Source organism: Hakea prostrata, chromosome 9 (genome assembly GCF_041222555.1).
Source record: "Hakea prostrata isolate BN-2017 chromosome 9, UWA_Hpros_2, whole genome shotgun sequence".
Taxonomy (NCBI): Eukaryota; Viridiplantae; Streptophyta; class Magnoliopsida; order Proteales; family Proteaceae; genus Hakea; species Hakea prostrata.
In genome coordinates, this window is record NC_142608.1 from 16,693,294 (window position 1) to 16,708,380 (window position 15,087).

Below are 15,087 nucleotides of genomic sequence, written 5' to 3' on the forward strand. Positions count from 1 at the left end.
TTCTTAATTTTTTTTCCCATCAATTTCGACATCCCATTTCGGGCATCTCCTGCAGAAGCAACTTTCTCTTACAAGGAAGCAATTCAAAACTTGAGATTGTTTTACCTTTCTCCTGAATAGGTGAAGAGAAGTGAGTTGCCACCAAAGTATGAAGGTCCAACTCTGAGAAACCCATCTTGCTGATCCCTAGACCCTCTATAGGAATAGAAGGAGGCGCTGGAGGAGGTGCATAAGACATAACATTTTATTCTGTCTAGATACACAAAACCTAGACGAAGAACTTGATCTCCTACCCAGATCACGGCGGTTCTAGTTAACATTTTGACAGAATCTTATGGGGAATCCTTTTGTAGCTATAAATCCCCCACTTCTAGGTAGTTTTACCAATATAGCATGGGAGGTTGCAAAAACACTAGCAGCAGTGAAAAAGAAAAAAAAAAAAAACTGTAAATGATTTAGATATTTTCTTTTCAATCTAGAAACCTGTGGATGTGCTTTTTCGGACATAGGTGACAGTCTCTACAAGAAACCATGGCAATGGTGAACAGAGAGACGTTTGAGAGGAGAGAGAGAGACCAATGTTTACGTGGTTCGGTTGGATGCAACCTACGTCCATGGGAGAGTTTGAGGTGTTTCCATTATATTAGGGCTTGTTTGATTACATGAATCTAGAGATTTCAAATCTCTGGATTCATGAATGCAAGATTTATACCCGTTTGGTTGCGAAAATCTCTAGATTCATGAAATCTAGAGATTCATCTTTTTACACTAAAAATGTGAATCTGTAGATTTATGGGTATGGGGTGAAATCCAAAGATTTCATGTCTACTATAAAAATGCTAAATATTTGTGCATTCACAAAAATCACAGATGAATCCATAGATTTCATTCCACATATCCGGTTAACCAAACAGTGAATTTTATAATTATGACTCCACAGATTTGAAATCTATAAATTTGAAATCTTTAGATATTTGAAATCTTCAGACTCATGTAAACAAACAGGCCCTTATTCATTAGTCCAAACTCTACAAACACTTAATGAATTGTGTACATGAATTCTTATATATAGCTAGAGTCCTTATTACATCAGTCTTCTAAGATTCATGTAGTTGTCATCATGTAGATTCCCTTGTGTTATAGTGTTTGTAGAGTTTGGATTTACATGAAGATAAGAATTTTAGATTACAAAAAATATCAACCACGATTTTGTAGAAATTGTAATCTACTTCAAACTCTTTTTTGGATTGGTTAGAGTCCTTGCGAGTATCATCTATAGAATCCATCTTGAGCGTAGTAGCAGGAGTTTGATCGACTTTGGGTTTCTTATAGACAACCCTAGCTAAATAAGCCTGAGTGGAAGTGGCAACTAGGGTTTTGGGTATTTTGCCAAAAATATCCCTAATATGCCCCCTGCAAACTCAAGGGAGGTGAAGTGACCCTGAGGTTGGCCAACAGAGTATTGAAATGCCGAGTGGAGAGCGGCTTGGTCAAGATGTCAACTTGTTGATCATTGGTAGATAACGAACTTGATGATCTCCTTTGGCAACCTTGTCACGAACAAAGTGGAATTCAATTTCCACATATTTTGTACAAGCATGGAAAACAGGGTTTGCAATGAGATAGGTTGCATCAATATTGTCACATCATAGGACTGAGCCATCAAACCAAAAACACATATTGCTCATGTAGGAGAGATTGGAACCAAGTAAACTCAACAACAACATTGAGTAGGGCTCTATATTCAAACTCCATACTAGAGTAGGCCACTATGGTTTGTTTGCAAGAGTTCCAAGAGACAATGTTAGTTCCTAAGATTGCATAACCACTAGTAGACTTGTGATTGTTAGGGCAACCAGCCTAGTAAGTGTAACAAGCCTCATAATTTTAACCCGGGATCTGTATTGTAGGTTCGAGTTCCCAAAGTTCCAGTCGGAATAAGATGTGGATTATCCGGATTGAAGCCCATGATCCATATCCTGAGCCCATGGATTTGGATTCTGTCGATGAAGAACTTGCCATACTGGGAACCCAAAAGAAATCTAGTAGAAATCCTAATGGACTGGGAAGGTGGACCTCTAGCTTGAGTCAAGTTGAGTTTGAAGATGTCTGTGATCAAGGTAAGAACCGCCCCCTCACATGTTGGTTAAGGTTAGGTTAGTGTTGGGGATGAACCGATTGAGCAAAGCACCTAAGTACTGAAAAGTACTAGGGGGCAATTGCTTAAGGTAGTTGATTGACCCAACCAACTGCCCCAAGCGACCAGTCAAGTCTAGTTGTGGGGTTAAATGCTAATTTTGTTCCGGCCCTCTATAAATAACCATCCATGACTTAATTTCGTAATATTTTATTCGTGAAAGGTTGTTGTGGATGGTTAGGAGGCAGAGTACACATGTTTGGTGGTGAAGAACGCTTGATTCACGGTGAGGCTTTTGATTCTTGATCCATCTTGCGAATTGATTGGAGGTTAGTTGATCACATGCTCTTCACACTTGTCTCTCTTGAGTGTTAATGTGTTCTTGCTTTTCTCCATGATTTTAAAGACAATGAGTTTGATGGTTAGAATCTTTCCATCGATGATCATGATTAGATCATACCCGAAGACGGATTCTCATTTCTAGATCAAGAAGGGTTGACTTAGTTGAAGGAGATGAAGTGAATTTTAAACCATTCTTTTTTGTGGTTTTTGGATTGAGTTAGACTCTCTAGCATGTTAAGGACGAAATTTGGATTTGGATCATCCCAAAGTCAGATCGAGAATGGGTGATCAAAAGTTGGAATTTTGGACTTAAGAGTCTGCCTGAAAGAGGGGTGGTTGCTCAAGGCGGTTGATTGACCCAACCAACCGCCATAAGCATCCGACTAGGTCACAATAGTCCTGCTAGTCTAAGTTTTGCTCTGTTTTGACTTCTATTCTTAATGAATCTTTTTAACCCGAATCTAGGTGATCTCTGAGGTTTACTGGACTTGTTGATTGTGAAGTTTAATTGCACTTTCATTAGCTTTTCCACTACGACAAGTAAGGTTATATTTGTATGACTTGCTATTACAGTAGTTGAATGATTCATTAATAATAATATGCTATGTATGATAATTGAATGTACATGAATTCCTATATGGTATTGAATGATGGGATGTTGTAACTATGATTGAGGGTATCCTTAGCTCGGGATATCGGGGACTGTGGTATGGGACATTGTTCTTTGATGCCTCCAACACTATCATGGTTGTTGGATACATACCTAAGAGGTCTAGATTGCATGGTTAGAAATCCTTACATGCTACTACCCTTTCGGTAGGGGTATTGAAGCTGAATGACCCGTGATTATGGTGATGTGACTCTGTTTCATCCTATAGTGGTCGCCAATACTTGTGGAGACTCAGTGGTCCACTGTTGATCATGCATTGGTAGGGTTGCATATGTTAGGGTTGGGCTCATGGGCATCCAATGAGAGGCTTGGGAGTCGTGAGGGGACATAATGGCATCCACCCTAATAATATGTGGATGACCATAGGGTTAGGGAATAAAGTCCAACAAACGTAGCCAGTCTGTGAGGATTATCATTCCTAGGTGGAGAAGGATATTGAATCGAGTTGGTTAGGGGAAGTATCTGGACCACATGTAGTATGTTCTTGTATGCCTTTGCATTGGGTTAGAATCCCTGACATGTGCTAGTACTCATGTCAATGGTTGTAGTAAGAGAGTGCAGACCTAAACCCCAGCCATTGTAGTTTGACAAGGACTGTACCCCTTGCTCGGGATCCCAATAGAAGTAACCAGTTTGTGAGGGATCAGTTCACTAGACCTACCTAGAGGAGAGCTAGTGTTACATCTTAAAGCATGTCTGCCATACTAGAGATTTGCATGGTTAGCTACTAGAAGCATCCATACTTATGCATATCATCTTTCACATATGTTACTTACCATGATATAATGTTGACATGTATATAAGATATGATGCCTTACTGAGTTCGTTAGAATTCATCCTCTTTGTGGATTATTGTTAAATTATTCTGATGGTGATTTTGGATCGGGAGAGATTCCATATGACTGGGAGGACCCCCGCGAAGAAACTCTAGAGGCGTTAGCGGGAGATTGTATTGCACAACACGAGGCCACTTGCGGGTGCCTGGAGTGCACTTATAGCTCCCATTGATGGTAAAATAATCCAAGTGACCTGTCATTTCGATAAACCGATGAAGGAAGGTTGGATGACTCCATTCATCGAGAAATTTGAGGAAAAATGTGCCGCACTTGAGAAATAACAAAAGAACACTTAAATCTTTGATTTTCTTTGGCTTCTACTAAGATTTCTTTTTGGACATGATTACTTTATTCATTCCTTTTTGGACATTGGACATATGTATTTCCCTTTTTAATTAATTATTGAATTATTCTTGCTATTGATTTATTATTATTGATGGCTAAACCGTGGATAGCACCCACGGGTGGTTGGGTGGGACCAATACTGGCAAGTGGGGTGTGACAGTCATCATCAGAAAATGCCATTAATGTCATGTTGGAGGATTTATTGATAACAATTCCATGAAAGATAGTACCCTTTAAGTACCAGAGAATCCTTTTGACAGCAAACTAGTGATCAATAGTTGACTCTACATAAACTGACACACTTTGTTGACGAAAAGTTGAATGTTAGGTCTAGTCATGGTAGCATACTAAATAACCCCCACAATACCCCTATACAAGGTAGGTTCGGCCATAAGCTTCCCAAAAAACTTGCTCAACTATGTAGAAGGAGAGAAAGAGTTAGTAACAGGCTCATAATCACTCATAATGCTTTGTGAAGGAGATCTGTAATGTAATGTTGTTGAGAGAGATGAAGACCATTACAAAATGGAGATACATGCATTCTAAGACAATAAGGGACCAAGATCTTTCATAGCAAACATAGAGGCAATGGCAGCCATAAAACTGAGTAAGTAACCAATCAGAACTCCTAGTAACAATAATGTCATCCACATAGATCAAGATATAAAGTGTACTAGAAATTCCATGATAAATAAAAAGCGATGTGTTAGTCTTAGACCCAACAAATCCGTACTCCAATAAAAATGAATTGAGTCTATTAGACCAAGCTTTGGGGGCCTGTTTGAGTCCATATAAAGATCAGTGAAGATGACACACATAATCAAGGTGAAGAGAGTTAGCAAACCTTGGTGACTATTTTATGTAAACTATTTTATTTAGGAATCCATGCAAAAAGGCATTTTGTATATCTAGCTGGAAAATAGGCCAAGAGTGGGAGACAACAAAGAGATAGTACCAATCTAATTGTACTAGGTTTGACAACAAAACTAAAGGTTTCATTGTAGTCAAGTCCTTCCTATTGATTGAACCCCTTTACCACCAACTTGGTTTTATATCTTTCAATGGAACCATCAACCTTCCTTTAATTCAAAACATACACTTGTAAGGAATAACATTAGTCTCAGTAGGAGGAAGAACAAGTGACCAAGTGCCTTTTTTTAAGAAGGCATTAAATTCTTCATCTACTAGCTTTTCATTAGTGAGGTTATTTAATTATTGGCAATAGTGAAAGAGGTAGGTTCAAATTGGGTTTGGTCAAAGGTGGAGGTAAGAAGGACTCTAGGAGGGAGGTAGGCTTAAGAGCGGGTAACCATGGGAAGGGTGTTAAGAGTAGGGTTCAGAGGAGGTGGGGTAGGCGATGGAGGGTAAGGATCGTAGGGAAAATCAACAATAAGGTCAATAGGGGAAGGAGAGGATGAGGGTGAGGTGGAAGAGTTGGGTGTGGGAGAGGGAGGGGAGATGTGGGTCCTAAGAGAGGAGGATCAGTTAGGGGTGGAGAAGGGGTTGGTGGGGCCGAAGGTGGTGGAGGAGGGTTAGGGTTAGGTAACACAGGTGGAAGGCCAAGGAGAGAGGGCAAAGGTTGTTGACATTGATGGATAACCTCTTTTTGGGTGATTGGTGTTGAAACGGAAATTGCCTCTCATAAAAAAGAACATGCCGAGAAATTAAAAGTTTGCCCATCTTAGGTTCAAAACAACAATACCTAGAGTGACGTATGATATATCAAAAAAAGACATGCATGCTAGATCGAAATTCTAGTTTATGTTTGTTATAAGGATGAAGACAAGGGTAACAAGCACAACCAAAAACTCTTAATGATGTACAATCAAGATGGGCTTTGAAGAGTTTGTAGTAGGGTGTAACATTTTCCAAAACCTGAGTAGGAATCCTATTGATAAGAAACATGGCAGTTTCAAATGCATAATTCCAATATTTTCTAGGGGCAAGAGGAGTAGGCTAATAGGGTAAGTCCAATTTCAACAATATGCCAATGACAGTGCTCAATGCCCCATTTTTGCTAATGTGCTTGTGGACAAGGAAGACAATCTTCAATCCCACAAGAAGTAAAAAAAGGTAGAAACCATTCTATATTCTCCACCCCCAATGACTTTTCAAATGCATAATTCCAATATTTTCTAGGTCAAGAGGAGTAGGCTAATAGGATAAGTCCAATTTCAACAATATGCCAATGACAATTCTCAACGACCTTGTTTTGCTCAGGCATTTGCGAACAAGGAAGACAATGTTAAATCCCACAAGCAGTAAAAAAAGGTAGAAACAATTCTATATTCTCCACCCCAATCATTTTGAAATCATTTATTCTGTCGGAAAAATAATTTTCAAAAAGCAACTTAAATTTTTGAAGAATCCCAACAACTTCAAATTTCAAATGCATATGATAAATCCAAGTATATTTACTAAAGTCATTCACAAAAATCACATAATACAAAAATCCATCAACAGGAGTAATCGAGCAAGGCCCCCACACATCTGAATATATAAAATCCAAAGGTCCTATAGAAACTGATTTGGAAAGAGAAGAGGGGAAGCTTATGACTCTTTCCCTGTTGACATGCATCACACAAAAACTTAACCCTCTAGAAAGAAACTGGTAAATTAAACTTAGAAACAAGTCTATGAACTAATATAAAGGTTGGATGGCCAAGTCTAGAGAGTCATTGGGAGATTGAAGTCCATTCACCAAGGAGTGCTTGTGGAGAAAATTCGTCCAAGTGCAACTGGGAGAGACCATTCCTAGCTTTTCCCTAGGGAAGACAATTCCCTGTTGTTCAATCCTTCACATAAGACATATCAAAGACAAAACTCAAATATTGCATTGTTATCATGTGTAAACTGTGAGACCAATAACAAAAAATCTTCTTAATGGTAGGCACATGAAGTGCTTTATTAAGAAAAACTAGATAGTGGGGTGTATGAATAGAGAAATAACTAGTGTGAGTGATTGGCAAGCCTATATCATTAGCAACTTGCACTTGATTTGAACTAGTATAAGGATGAGCCATTTGAAGATTTTCTAGGGCATTGTGATGTGATTTGTAGCCTTGGAATTAGGATACCAAGTCTCATCTACAATAGAGCCACCGGAGACTTTAAAAAAATTCATAGAAGGGGGAGCATTGGCTGTACCTTGAAGGGTATGGTTGTAATGAGTGCTGATAGCAGTCATCCACGATAAGTCATGCCTTAGTTATTTGATCAACCTCAAAAGGTAGGACGAGAAGATCTAGTATTATTAGGCTGAATTAGATTAGCCATAGGAGAAGATCAGTCATAGGTTAATTCATCATTGAGACAAATTTCTTGAGTGAGTAACATTCCTTTTACCTTAGCAAAAGTGATGGGGAATCCACGAGTAGTTATAGAAGTAATAAAGGCCGAATATTCAGGGCCCAAACCATTAGGAACATGTAAACAAAGATAATTCATCTGAAACAATCTTACCGGCAATTATAAGTTGATATGTAGTGGACTTAATGCAAAGGAAATAGTCATGAATGCTACTGTCACCTCGTTTCATGTGTTACAATTGAAGACAAGGTTGCATAATTTTTGTCGAAGAGGGTGTTGCATAGGTAATGTTTCAAGATGATGCCAAATTTCTCTGGTAGTAGAACATCCAACGACTTGAGCATGGAAAGACTTAGATAGAGAGGCAATAAGCCAGCACGTGAGAAATTGGTCCTGACGAATCCACTTGTTATAGTTTGGATTTGGCTTGCACACAGGATTGGAGTCTTCTTCAATGGTGATAGTGGGGCGGGTAGGTATGTTGATGAGCCATCCACAATATCAAACAACTCATAAGTTTTCAAAAGAGGAACAAGTTGGGATCTCCATAGCAAATAGTTGCTCTCCGTGAGCTTAATGGCAAGAAGATTGTTGAGGGAGGGAAGCGAAGCAGGGGGGAAAGAAAGAATCTGATGCTTTGATGCCATGCTAGAACAATGGCAATGGTGAAGAGAGAGAGAGAGAGAGAGAGAGACAATGTGGTTCGGTTGAATGCAACCTACATCCGCAAGAGAGTTTGAAAGATGTTTCCACTATATTAATGAGTTGTGCACGTGACTTATTATATAGAGTTTGAGTCCTTATTCATCAGTCTTCTAGAACTCTTGTAGTTGTCATCATGTAGATTCCCTGTATTACTGTGTTTGTAGAGTTTGGATTTACATGAAGATAAGAATTTGAGATTACATAAAATATCAATCTGGATTTTGTAGAAATTGTAATCTACTTCAAACTCTTCTTTGGGTTAGTTAGAGTCCTAGTGAGTATCATTTGTAGAATCCATCTTGAGTGTAGTAGTAGGAGTTTGATCAACTCTGAATTTCTTAGGAACAATTGTAGCTGCATAAGCGTTAGAGAAAGTGGCAGCTAGGGTTTTGGGTGTTTTGCCAAAAATATCCCTAATAGTCTCTTATGTAAAGACAATAAAACCAAGAAGATTTCAAGTTCAAAGTAGAAATTGAAGTTTACAACATATATATTATTAATAATTTTAGCAGTCCAATCGAAATAAATTTTATTTGGGCAAATTATCTTGATATCTTTTTGATAAAAAAATGTGGGATTTTGTAGACATACGTGGGAAGTACTATGAATTCTTAATGTCAAATGAAGTGATATTAGGCTATTAAGTTTCATTTTGTTTTCTTTGTGACATTCATCAGAAATAAGTGACTTGGAGGAATTAATGATAAGTACTTCTCAAATAAAAGTTATTAGATGAATTAAGTTCTTCTTTTGGATGAATAAATAATATATTATCCAAAGAGAAAGAAAGAGGAGGTACAAAAAGGAAAAGAGGGACACAACTGGACCGTATGAAATGAGTATATTCCTTTGGGGTCAGCTCCTGAATGAGCTAGAACACATCCAAACCTCATATAACAACAATAGGCTCATCCCTTGGGGTGTCAACTAAAGGACTATGAGGGAGAACAAACATCCTTACAATGGCTTTCCAAATTTGGTCAAATCGGGATCAGTTTGGAAGTTCATCTACGAAGATTACTCTTAATGAATCTAATTTTGCAGTCTCATGGAATTGCAATTTAATTTTTTTTTATAGAAAAATATATTAATTGAAAAGGATAAGAAAAGAGCGTACTTTGTAACAATTTTCAACACTAAATCAATGTGAAACATTAATTCAATACCGAATCCAAACCCATTACCAACATAATTTTTCTTTTTTACTTATTGATCTATAATTTTAGATAAAACATCAATAAGCAATAAGAGGCTAACAATCAGCAGTTTTGGGTCAACTTTGCATTAAATCCTGTGTGAATATAGAATGAATTAACGCAAGATCTTTAGATGGATGGAAAGGTCTGGAAGTCTATCTTCTAACGCAATGAACAGTGAATTATTGGCTATTTTCTAGAGGGGGTTATGGCCATTCTGTTGAAGGAGGTCTAATCTGCCTATACAGTATTCATAGTCTTACTTAATTCTCAAGACCACCTTTACACTTCCAACCACATTGGAACTAGTCTACCTTGGAGGGCTTACAATTGAATACCTCTTCGTATTTTCAATATCTTGTAAATGTCTTTCTCTAATTTCAGAAGACCTTTTAATTGTGGAAGTTAGCTAGTCATATTAGTTGGTCATTTTCAAGGAATTTTTGAAAATTGCGTAAGCATGGAGTGATATTCCAATGTTCATCTATTTAAGCTCTCTATTGTGAATGAAATTGACAACATATTAAAATGACATTTGAGTATGCTTTGTCCTTGCCGAACTCTGTAGATGCGCATGATTTCTTTGGCCGCCTAGACTTAGAAGTGGAATTCTACCACCCATTAGCGAAGCGGGTTTGCTAGAAAGCCCCTTCAATGGAGATGGGTAGCAATGGATTCAGATGGCTCATTAAAAAGGGCTTGATGATTTGGCTCTTTATGTCGGAATCACATCTGAAAGGTGCTGTTATGGTCATGCAGGTCGGACCAGGGTTCAGTAGACGGGTTCGATTATGGACGAACATTTGGTTCAACCATAACATCAAACTGACTTCAAACCATTACACAAAAGGAAATGAGTTGATGTCAAACTCTAGGTTTGTATTCGAGTATGAGTTCATATCCGTATCAAACTCTACGATCATTATCCAAACATATCTCGAGTACACCGATGGAGGGTTGATTCCTAATATAACTCTAAATAAGAGTTCTACAAGTAACCGACTAATGAGAGTTATATAAAGGTAAATAATCAGCCTTAGAAGGTACGCACTCTTAAGTTATTGAATACATTGAGAGATTGAGCTTGATTCCTTTGTTTGTCTGAACTAACTTGTTCATCGGAGACTATACTCGACCATGACGGTCGAGCACGTTTTTGCAGGTTCGAGCATTTGACCAGGGGAGACCGAATTCTACAACAACATTGGCACCGTCTGTGGGAACGCATCAACAAGTCATGGTGCAAACAAGATCAATGGTTAGAGGCAATAAGGAGTATGGAGAGGAGGTTGATAAACAAAATCCTCCCCCGAAAACCATGGAGATCCCTCGACAAGGAGCAACCAGAAAATCCTAACCAATTCACAACTACGAATCAGATTGATGAACTCCAAAAGCAGATATCATCTCTGAATGAACTAGTTAGGGAAAGCATGTGTCATCTAATTGCCCCAGGAGCAGATTATCAGGAAAACCTAGAAAATCTGGGGGGAACCAAAGAGGACCGACCATTGATACCTGATCAAACTCCTCAACCATCTCAGAGAGACTTGAACTAGAGTAAAGAGAAAGTAGGAGAAAAAGTTCGAACACTGGGGGAGGGACTGTCAAAAGACCTTCCTCATGGATTCGAGCATGAAGATCGACATAGCAGCACTAATCACATGGACAAAGATCGACATGAAGAAGTAAACAAAGGAGCTCAAGCCGAACATACAAAGTACTTCAATAGGTGAATTGATGAATTAGATGAAAAGCTAAAGAAGATGAAAGATTCAGGTAAAAATACTCTGTATTCAGTTCTTAAAAGAAATCCTTTTGTTAGAACAATAGCTGAGGCAGAGATGCCAAAGAACTTCAAGTGTCCTACTTTCACCATGTTCGATGGAACAAAGTGTCCCCGACACCATATCATGCATTACAAATCATTAATGTCTTTTTACGAGCATAGCGAAGTTGTTGTGTAAGATATTTCCAGCATCCTTGACCGGACCAGCATCTGAGTGGTTCCTAGGGCTCCAAAACGGTTTGATTGAGGATTTCGACCACCTAGGTCGAATATTCTTGTCACATTTTCAGAGCAAAATAAATGCTGAAAGAAGAAAAGATACTTTGTTCTCCATCAAGCAAGGTTGAACTGAATTGGTTAGAAATTATATTCGAAGATTCAACAATTTGACCATTCAAATTGAGAATTTGGATGAGAAAATAGCTTTTCATGCTCTATATCAAGGGTTGACTCATGAAGGACTACTCGAACGCCTGCTGCTAGACATGCCTGAGACATACGCCGAATTACTTGAGCAATGTCATAGGCAGACATAAATTTTAGAAACATTGGAGTCAAGGAAGAAGGAACCGACCAACTATGGTCGAGCTGTTATTGGTGGTCGCCATGAACCACCACCGAATAGGAATTCGACCAGAGTTGGACGTCCTGACATTACAAAGTAGTCAAAAGGAGTGTATACTCCTCTAAACATAATTAGGAGATCAGGAATATTGATGCAAATCAAGAGCCAAGGGATGCTTCAAAGACCAAATAAATTATAGTGTCGTCTAGAGGAACATGATAGAAGCAAATATTGTGAGTATCACAAAGATCACAATCATTGGACTGATGATTGCAGGCAACTAAAAGAGGAGATTGAAAAATTAGTCTCACAAGGACAATTGAAAAAGTATGTCCGATACAAACCAAAGACCTTACCAACCACCAATGGGAGGAAGACAAAGAACCAGGTCCCCAATTAAAGAAAGGAGTCAAAATCTGAACAAAGATCGACCAAAGAAAGGCGAGGAAAGCAACAAACAATCTCCTATTTACATAGCTTTTGGGGGACCAACCAAGGAATCTGCTTGGCAAGAAAAAAGAAAGGCTTGATACATAGGGAATGCAAAAATAGAAAGAACAAACAACATTAGATCCAATTACTTTCTCATACAAAGATATGCAGGGAGTCAAAACTCCTTATGATGATGCTCTGGTGATAAAAGTTATTTTGGCCAAAACTAAAGTTCATAGAGTTCTGGTCGACACCGGTTCTTCAGCATATATTTTATCTCTCGAAGCCATCAAAAAATTAAAGCTCGACGAAAGTATGCTCGTCCCATGCGGAGCTCATCTTTATGGATTTATCGGATCATCAATTTGAGTGGAGGGAACCATCAAGTTAGACCTTCGAGTTGGAGAACATCCGAGGGATAAGGTCATCCAATCAAATTTTATGGTTGTACGGGACTTGTCAGCTTACAATGTAATCCTTGGTCAACCAACCCTTTGCGCACTAGAAGTAGTGGTATCATCCTTGCACATGAAGATGAAATTTCTGACCTCCAATGGTATTGGTGAATGCAGTGCCAACCAAAAGCCAAGTCGACTCATCTATGTCAATTACATGAGCAAGAAAGCTAAAAACAATCTTGACCATGTCGGTTGAAATTAGGGATGATCGAGGTGAAGATACCATGTAGAGGGCGGAATCGGTGGAGAAACTTGAAAGGATTATCCTCAATCCTGAAAATCCAACTCAAGGAACAATGATTGGAGTTGAACCGGAAGCAGATCTTAAGGTCAAATGGGCAAAATTTCTGAAAAGTAACTTTGACGTCTTTGCATGGTCGGCAGTTGACATGCCCGGCATAGACAGATTAGTGGCCGAGCACAGGTTGTGCATTGATCTTCAAACAATTCCAATTATCCAGAAAAGGAGGAACTTCTCCGTGGAGAAACACGAGGCAATTCAAGCAAAGGTGCAAAAGCTCAAAGAGTCAAATTTTCTAAAGAGAGTCGATCATCCTACTTGGTTAGCTAATGTGGTTATGGTAAAAAAAGCAAATGGCAAATGGTGGATGTGTACGGATTACACTGACCTCAACAAAGCATGCCCGAAAGATTGCTACCCACTTCCTAGAATAGATCTCTTTATAGATGCAACTGCCGAACATGAAATGCTCAGCTTCATGGATGCATATTCTGGGTATAATCAGATACTGATGCATCCAGATGATGAAAAATATATAGCCTTTATACAAATAGAGACAATTACTATTATAAAGTAATGCCTTTCAGTTTGAAAAATGCAGTAGCAACATATCAACGAGCAGTAAATAAAATATTTGTAGATCAAATTAGGAGAAATATGGAGGTGTATGTTGACGACATGCTGGTAAAAAGCAAAACCAAGGTCGAACACATAGCCTACCTGAAGGAAGTCTTCAACGTAATTCGAGCACATAAGATGAAGTTAAATCTAGAAAAAGTGCCATTGGAGTATCATCCGAAAAATTTTTGGGGTTCATGGAATCTCTAGAGGGGAATCAAGGCAAATTCAGAAAAAATTCAAGCTATCCTAGACATGAAGCCACCAAAAAACATTAAGGAAATACAAAGCTTGATAGGAAGGGAAGCTGTGCTGAACAGATTTATTGCTCAAGCAAGAGAAAAATGCTTACCTTTTTTCAAAGCTTTAAAAAGGATATCCAAGCAACATGATGGAATTTGGGATTCAGAATGTCAAAAAGCCTTCGAAGAGATCAAAGAAAAATTATCTTGACCACCACTTCTTGCTCGACCAATCTTAGGTGGAGAACTATTGATCTACTTGGCTGCCTCTCCTGAGGCTATTAGCGTTGTTCTGGTCCAAGAAGAAAATAATATTCAAAGTCCTGTTTATTATATAAGCCATGTGTTAGTTGATGAAGAAACCAAATATCAAGAAGTGGATAAGCAAGTGTTAGCACTAGTGTTAGCAACTCACAAGCTCCGACCATACTTCCAATCACATCTAATCAGTGTTCTAACAAATTTCCCTGTGAAGAGAATCCTGCATCAACCTAATCTGGCCGGAAGACTTATTACATGGGCAGTCGAACTCAGTGAACATCAAATAGATTTTCGACCACGTCTGACCATCAAAGGACAAGCCTTGGCAGATTTCGTGGTCGAAACTCAACATACAAACAAACTACAGAGTAATGGCGAACATAAATTTGAGCCCGAACATACTTCCGACCAAATCAACAAATGGATTATATCAATAGATGGGTCAAGCAACATGCAAGGAAGTAGAGCAGGCTTACTTCTTCAAAGTCCTGGAGGGTTCGAGATTAGATACGCCCTACATTTCAAATTCAGAACTTCTAACAATGAAGCCGAATATGAAGCACTAGTGGCAAGTCTCAGATTAGCAATAACCGTGGACATAAGAAAATTAGAAGTCAGAAGTGATTCACAATTAATTGTGAATAAAGTGAATGGTGTGTATGAAGCAAAAGAGAAAAGGATGAGAAAATACCTTGGATTGGTCGACCAGTACAAGCAACATTTCACATATATATTGATCAAACAAGTACCCTGAACAAAGAATGACCAGGCTGATGCACTTTCCCGTTTAGCAACAAAGGAGTTAGATGTGAGTCCAAAGAAAATCATCGATCTACCTTTAAGAGATTGTGAGTCCGAGCATATGCTTGGTCGACTGTATGCAGCTCCAAATTGAAGAAAGTTGGATGAATCCTATCATCCAATATCTTGCAAACGATCAA